Consider the following 8,455-nt stretch of genomic DNA (forward strand, 5'->3'; position numbering starts at 1 on the left):
TCTTCAATCGGGAATATTAACTAGCTGTACCATTTTTATTTTGATGGTGGTTTCTCTAAGACGTAGATGAGGCTGTGAGAGCCAGCGATTCTCTCCTGAGAGCTGAGGTCTGTTGGCTCTGCTGGAGGGCAGTTAGCTCTGGGGTCTTTATCCAACTGCCCCCTTCCTTTACCCCCCTGATGACATATCAATATTTCACACAATAGGATTGGTCTTCTGTTGTTAAAATCATCAGCCTTAAATTTAATAGATTTTTGGTATCTAAGTTGCTGCTCAAATTAATTGGCTAAATTCAAAAGCCTTTTGTATTGAAAAAAAAACTGACGGTTAGCCTGTTAACTGCATGGTCTTTCCATGTAATGTGTTAGTTTGAGTGCTGTCTGTGTACTTGCAAACTTTCAAGCTGCTGCTCACGGACATACATTTTAAATCTCTAAGCATGGATAAAGCACACGATCTTTTAAAGGGACCATGCAATGCATTCCCCCATCCACCCCTAGCATTTTACAAACTCCAAATTCTAACTTTCTGCCTTCCAATCCACAAGTATTTTCCTCAACTTTGCAACACTTGTGTGAGGAAAGTTTCCTCGTGTTTACCAAGAGGAGTGGGAAAAAAATTAAGATTCTCAGAGATATGAAAGCACATCAATCTTTGTTAGGGAGAGATAAGGAGATGTGTAATTAGAAAGAGTATTGCTAGAATAGATGGAGTTCATGGTGTGAAACGGAGTGTTCTTCCTTGTAAGACTAAGTTAGAGAGTCGGCTGAAAAATGATGGGAGGAGTAAGAGAAATTCTCGGTTCCAGAACAGTTTATCCTGGGATCTTTCCTGAATGTGTGATAACAAGGTCACAAAACCACAGGTAGAACAGAGGGAGAGATCAAAGAGAAAAGATAAGGAAGTTAAAATTCAATTATCAGAAACTATATTTGTTCAAGTTGTTGAGAAAAAGCAAGTACAGTTGAATAACAAAGCGGGCATTTTCTACTTCAGAGAAGTTCGCTAAGTTACAATTGAAAGGTGGAAAGATAAAACAGTTGAACCAAAAAGGCAAATGTGCGCATATCCCACAAGTCACTATCTTAAAAACGAAGTATTGATGAGGAAATGGAGACCACCACATGTTCAAGTGGGTGAAAAATGGGCAGAAGCTCATCAAGTTGTATTACTGGTGTGTGATATAAAGGAGATGTTGTAGGTAGCACCATGAGAGTTACCAGTAGGAGGTCATTTGGGAATAAGTAAAACTCAAGCAAAAATAGAAGTCTATTTTTCTTGACCTGGACTGCAGAAAGATGTCATTGCATTTTGCCAGACATGTCAGACATGTCAGACAATTGGAAAACTCATTTATTAATAAAACCAACACCTTTAATACCTATTCCAGCATTTGATGAATCTTTTACAGAAGTTTTGATTATTGCATCAGACCCAACCCTAAAACAAAATGTGGGGATCGGTATTTGTTGACCATAATGGATGTGTCTCTGAGATTTCCAGAGGCCATTCCATAATGAGATAGCATGGCTGAAAGGAGTGTAGAAGAATTACTCAATTTTTTTCCATCGTTACAGACAACCCGTAGGAATGCAATTGGAAAGGATCAAATTTTTCATCAAACTTATTCAAGGAAATTATAAAGAGCTCAGAAGTCCAAATAATTTAAATTAATTGTGTACCATCCAGAAATGGGGGAGCATTAGAACAATGACATCAAACTTTAAATTGAATTGAATTTATTGTCACATGTTCCGAGGCACAGTAAAAGGCTTTGTCTTGTGAGCAATACAGGCAGACCACAGAGTTAAGTAGCATAGAGAAGTCAATAATAGGTAAACCGCGGCAAAAACAAAAAAAAGTGACAGGCGAATGTTAAGAGTTTGTGAGTCCATTCAGATTTCAAACAACAATAGGGTAGAAATTGTTTAGTAACCAGCAGATCCCTGTGTGCAGGCTTCGCTACCTTCTCCCCGATGGTAGGGGGTTGTAGGGGAGGTTGTAGAAAAACATTGCCAGGGTGGGATGGATCTTTGAGAATGCTGGTGGCCTTTCCTTGACAGTGGGCCTGGTAGGTGGATTCTGTAGATGGGAGGTTGGCCTTTGTGATTGTCCGGGCTGAGTTCACCACTCTTTGTAACCGTCTCCGATCTTGAATGGTACAGCTGCCATACCAGGTAGTGATACATCCAGACAGAATACTCTTGAATAGTACACCTATAAAAGACGTGCATCATGCCGAATTTCCTCAGCTGTCTGAGGAAGAAAAGACGTTGTTGGGCTTTTGTAATGAATGTATCCACATGAAGAGTTCAAGAACATTTGTTGTTGATGGTCACTACCAGGAGCTTGGCACTCTCCACTCGTTCCACCTCTATGCTGTTAATGTGCGTCGGGGATTTGGGGGGGGGGGCATGAGTAACATCCCACCGACAGTCAATAATGAGTTCCTTGGTTTGCCAGCATTGAGAGCTCGGTTGTTCTCAGTGCACTATTTTCCAGGTCTTCCACTTCCCCATCTGTAGTCTGTTTCATTGCCATCTGAGATTCGGCCGACTGTGGTGGTGTCATCAGCGGACTTGTAAATGGAATTAGTCTGGTATTTGGTGACGCAGTGATGGGTATGCAGTGAGTACAGTAGGGTACTGAGTGCAGACCCCTGGGGGACTCCAGTGTTGAGTGTTAATGAGGATGAAATATTGTTCCCAATCTTCACTGATTGTGGCCTGTGGGTCAGGACAGTCAGGATCCAGGTGCAGAGAGTGGAGCTCAGTCTGAGATCACTAAGTTTAGTCATCAGTCTCGAGGGGATGATAGTGTTGAAGCCTGAACTGTAGTCAACGAGTAGGATTCTTACGTAGCAGCTCTTGGTGTCAAGATGGTCTAGGGAGGAGTGAAGGGCAAGTGACGTGGCATCTGATGTGGATCTGTTGGTCCGATAGGCAAATTGGAGTGGGTCGAGAATTGTGGGGAGGCTGGAGTTGCTTAATGCCATGACCAGCCTTTCAAAGCACTTCATGCCCACCGAAGTTAGGGCCACTGGGCAGTAATCATTGAGACAGGCAGCATGAGCCTTCTCAGGTACAGGGATGATGTTGGGCCCCTCTTGAAACAGGCAGGGGACAGTGGCCTGCTCCAGGGAGAGGTTGTAGATGTCCGAGAAGACCTCTGTCAGTTGCTCTGTGCATGCTCTGAGTGCACGGCCTGGTACTCCGTCTGGTCCCATCGCTTTCCTTGGATTCACACAAAGGAAAATTGATCTGACCTCTGATGCAATGACTGTTCGGAAAGGGTCATCAGGACTTGTTGGAATAGGTGTTACCTCTCCGCCAAAATTCTGCCCAAAGCGAGCACAGAAGGTGTTGAGACGATCTGGGAGGGATGTGTCATTGTCTGCTATCTTGCACTGTCTCTTTTTCAAACCTGTGATGTCATTCAGTCTTTGCCATAGTTGCCGGGTGTCTGTCTGGGTCTCTAGTTTGGATCAGTTTTGGTCCTTGACTGTCTTCATGGCTCTGGGAAGGTCACACCTGGATTCCTTATATTTAAGTGGGTCTCCTGATGTGAAGGCCTCACACCTGGTTTTTAGCAGGTTCTGTATGTCCTGATTCATCCAGGGTTTCCTGTTGGGGAACACCCGGATTTAAACACTGTCTTGAGGGCATACAGTCAAGACCATCCAGGGGATTGTGTTATAAACCCGACCAAATCCCCTCAAAATATTCAGAAGATAGTCTGGTCACTGACTTTTTCTTATTTTAAAGCTCAACATGAGATGCTGCATTCCAGATGCAATTTGATTGGTCAAACTACCGGATTTAAAGCAGAACACACTTTATTCACCCACTGTAGTCAAAATACAACAAAATAACAACTCTATTAAAAACATAACAGAATAATTGAAGCAATAACTATTAGTAATTAACTGTTCCGATAGAGTAATATCCCATGCCAGGATTGAAAGATTACATTGAGAAGGTGGGACAAGCAACTTACATTTCACAGCTTGAACTACTCAGAGGATACTGGCAGGTGACTTTAACTGAAAGAGTGAAGACCATCTTCAGGATTGGATCCTCAGACACTGGAACCCCATGAGCTGAACATTGTCACCGTGATTCATGGTCAGAGCATCGATAGCTGGCAGCTCAGCTTTTCGATGGACTTCAGTGTCAGGATCTTGTTGAACCACCTGATCTCCATTGGCAGTGTCAGGTAGCTCAGGGGAAAGTCATTCCAGATCATAATGTGGTCTGAATACATGATCCACATTTCACAGACAGAGAGCAGGATCCTGTCAGTAGGTGGATTGCACAGAGTGAGAGAGAAAAGGCAGATAATGAAAGGGAGATAGACAGATATAGGTCAGTGTTAGATGTGTCAGTGTGCAGTCATACACAGCTCACTCAGGAGTGTAGAAAGATATACACGGATGGGGATAAGTACAAAGGCAGAGACATCTGTTTGCACCCACACACAACATACTGATGGACATACACACACAGATATAGATACAGTGTTAGATAAAGATATCCAGTGATGGTTCATTATCTGGATGGCGTTGGTCCTTCATTGTGCAATGATTGAGATGTTAGGAAGGTAAAATTCCAGTCTACCACAGAGTGGTACCCAGACCTCATTAACCTAGAGCTCTTCAAGAACACTTACACGGCTGTTTGAAGGGATTGACACCATGAACCATTGACCTTTCAGACACGTAGGGTAAGATGGATCTTCCCCATAGCTCCTCCAGTTCCATCTGAGAGATTAAATATGACCATCCTCTTTCCTGGTTGGAATCTCCAGGACCTGGTTGGTCAAGTGGTTAGTTGAGGAAAACCACATGAGAAGCTAATGAGAACAGGCTCTTGTTTTAAACAGGACTGAGTTTACTTCATGGTAACAGCTCGGTCCAGGATACACTGGCGTGGGGGGTGGGGGGGGGACATTGGTTTAAAGACGATAAGGGAGATATTCATGCTGGGTCTCACCCCTTCAACATCCACATCTGATCCCTTCACCCAAGTCCATGTGACATCATCATATTGGGCAGTGCTTAATGTACTCCTCAGCATTAACCCTTTCAGAGCCAACCCTCATTCACCAATAATACGTGAGACCCAGAGTGGGGCATTTCATGGAAAGGGATTTCAAGTCCCATAGATGCTGAATGAAGCAAGGTCTTTGTCTGCAGCCCTCCCACCACACCACAGGAAGAGATTGGTGACCTTATAAAACCCCTTGAGTGAGCGGTCTGATTAACGTGATGTGTATATTGTAAAATATAAAGGGACTATCCCGATGTACAGTCACCTCCCCCAGTTGGAAGGACTGAGCCATATGTTTACTGTGAGAGGGGGATCCCAGGGTCCTAGTGCTGTCCTGATGCTCTTTGAGCTGGTGGGGGAGGCCTCTTCTCAGCCCCAGCCTTACTGACTCAGAGCCTGAACCTCAGCCTGACTGTGCTGGAGCTTCCCCGTCACTGGGACCGGTGGGACAGGGTCAGGAGGGGATGGGGATTAGTCTGACAGGGATTAACAGTGTCTGGGAGGATGGGACAGGGTCAGGAGGGATGTGAAAATGTTACATTGTGGGTAATTGAGCATGACCAATCCACCCAGGGTGCACCTGTTCGACTGTGGCAGAAAACTGGAGCACCCGGAGGAACCCCATGCAGACTCAGGGAAACTCCACACAGACAGTCACCCAAGGCTGGAATCAAACTCAGGTCCCTGGTGCTGTGAGGCAGAAGTGCTAACCACTGAGGCATGGTGTCACCCTGGGTCATGGGTCACAGGTCAGTATCAGTCACTGCTAACCCTGGGCTCGCTGGGAATCCCATGGACCCTGGTGTTCTTCCTGGTACTGAGTCGAATTTAGGACACAGTCAGAGAGGAGACACACAGACCCTGGGGGTTGGGAGAGTGTGGAAGGGGGGAGTGCAGAGAGAGAAACACCCAGGCTCACACCCAGGGTCAAGGTTCTGGGTCATGTGACAAAGTGAATTGGGCTATTCCACCAGGAAAGGAAGCACCTGATGGGATTTATAAAACATTAAACAGTCTGGAAACGAGAAATCTGAGATTGGTTTTAAACTAAACCGAGAGATTCAGAACAGGAGGACACAGTTACAGTGAGAGAGATTCTTCACCCAGTCAGTGATCAATGAGCTAAACCTGACAGAGAGTTTAATGTGAGGGAACATGGAGTGGATTACTTACAGAGAGTCAGGTTGGGCTGTGGGCTATTGTGGAAAGGAGTTATTACAGATTTATTTGCATCATATAATCACAGAGAAACCTGTATGGGGTTTGGTGGGAAGAGTCGGCTGAAGAGAGCAAACTGTGGGGGTGAGGGGTGGGGGTGGGATTGATGGTGAGAGTCAGGTACAGAGAACCCAGTGTGGCGGGGGAAGGGGGATTGATGGTGAGAGTCATGTACAGAGAACCCAGTGTGAGGGGGGGGGTGGTTACAGCCCATTCTCTGCACTCTCCTCCTACCAATAACCATCATATGGGAACACATTTCCCCGTTAAACCTCATGGCACACCCCCTCCCTCCCCTTCTGTAGGATGTGAACAGGTCGAGCAGATGGAGACTGTGTGTCCATGAGGTACTGTGGGTCATCAACACCAGCGGAACTGCCATCCAATACAAACTGTCACCTCATGGCTCAACCCAACCCCCAGTCTCTCATTACCACCAAGCCAGGGGATCAACCCAGTTCAATGAGGAATGTGGGAGGGATCACAGGAGCAGGACCAGGGAGAGATGAAAAGTGATGTCTTTTTTATTCACTGGAGGGATGTGGGAATCACTGGCTGCTGGAATTTATTTCCCATCCTGAACTGTCCTTGAGAAGGCTGGGGTGAGCTACCTTCCTGAACAGCAGCAGCTCATGTGGTGGAGGGAGGGAATTCCAGGATTTTGACCAAGTGACAGTGAACCAAGTGCAATATACTTCCAAGTAAGGATGGTGTGTGGCTTGGAGGGGAACTTGTAAGTGATGGTGTTGGTCAGTGAAGTGACAGATCAGGACTGATTGTGCAGTAAACAGCAGAGGGAGCAGAGTCAGAACTTAGTGATTCCACAACCGATAGATAAGATCGAAGCTCTGCTGTCCTGTCACATCCAGGTGTGAACATTGAACAACTCCCTGGAGGAGAAAGAGGCTTCTCATTCTGGAATGATACTTTGGTCACTGGATTCCTTCTCCAGAGACAATAACCATGTATCACACCTCCCCCTAGTTTTTGTATTGATTCTGTTTTTGTGGGATGTGGGTGTCTCTGACTGGCCAGCATTTATTACCCGTCCCCAGTTGCCCTTGAGAAGGTGGTGGTGATCTGCCTTCTTGAACTGCTGCAGTCTCCCTCCTGTGGGTTGAGCCACAATGCCATGAGGGAGGGAAATCCAGGATTTTGACCAGCAATAGTGAAGGAATGGTGATATATTTCCGAGTGAGGATGGTGAGTGGCTTGGAGGGGAACATGAAGGTGGTGGTGTTCCCATATATCTGTTGACCTTGACCTTCCAGATGGAGGTGGTTGTGGATTTGGAAGGCACTGTTGAAGGATCTTTGATGAATTTCTGTAGATAGCAAACACTGCTGTAACTGAGTGTCTATCACTTGTTGCTTATGTTATTTGACATGCAAGTCATCCTGTTTGGTGGCTTCACCAGGTTGACACCTCATCTTCAGGTACGTCTGGTGCTGCTCCTGGCATGCCCTCCTTCACTCCCCATTGAACCAGGGTTGATCCCCTCACTTGGTGTTAATGGTTCAGCGGGGGCTATGCCAGACCATGAGGTTACAGATTGTGCTGGAGTATGGTTCTGCTGCTGTTGGTGGCCCACAGTGCCTCCTGTATATCCAGGCTTGAGCTGCTAGATCTGATCCAAGTCTGTTCCATTTAGCACAGTGATAGTGCCACACAATATGATGGAGGTTATTCCCAATGTGACAGTGGGACTTTGTCTCCACAAGGACAGTGCGATGGTCTCTCTCACTGAGACTGTCATGGACATTTGCACCTGCAGCTGGCAGATTGAAAAGATGGAATCAAGTATGTTTTTCCCTCTTGTTCGTTCCCTCACCACCTGCTGCAGACCCAGTCTAGCAGCTAGGTCCTTTAGTACAAGTCTGATTTTGATCATCAAACCCACCAGACACACTCACATCCTCAGGGAATATCGATGGAATGGAAACGATCTCCAGAATCTCCATCAGGTTCTGACACAATCTCCATTCCCTCACACTTGTGTGTTTCCACTCTCTGGGAACGGACTTTCCCTGATTGTGTTGATGGGTATGGAGTTATCATTTGGGATTTGGATTTTACAACAGAGGTTGATGGATATGATCTTAACTCCCCCAGTTCACATTGAATTGAAGCTCAGCAACTGCTGATTCCAACAGCCACAAGCTGCTGCTGTGTAAATGAATATAATTATT

General features: G+C 45.8%; 1 protein-coding gene across 1 annotated transcript in view; it reads left to right on the plus strand.

Annotated features, from left to right (window-relative positions):
• LOC140455473 (class I histocompatibility antigen, F10 alpha chain-like) overlaps positions 1-8,455 on the plus strand; it is a 73,648-nt gene that overhangs the window by 34,767 nt on the left and 30,426 nt on the right. The window lies entirely within an intron of this gene.

Source organism: Chiloscyllium punctatum, chromosome 30 (genome assembly GCF_047496795.1).
Source record: "Chiloscyllium punctatum isolate Juve2018m chromosome 30, sChiPun1.3, whole genome shotgun sequence".
In the NCBI taxonomy this organism is placed as follows: Eukaryota; Metazoa; Chordata; class Chondrichthyes; order Orectolobiformes; family Hemiscylliidae; genus Chiloscyllium; species Chiloscyllium punctatum.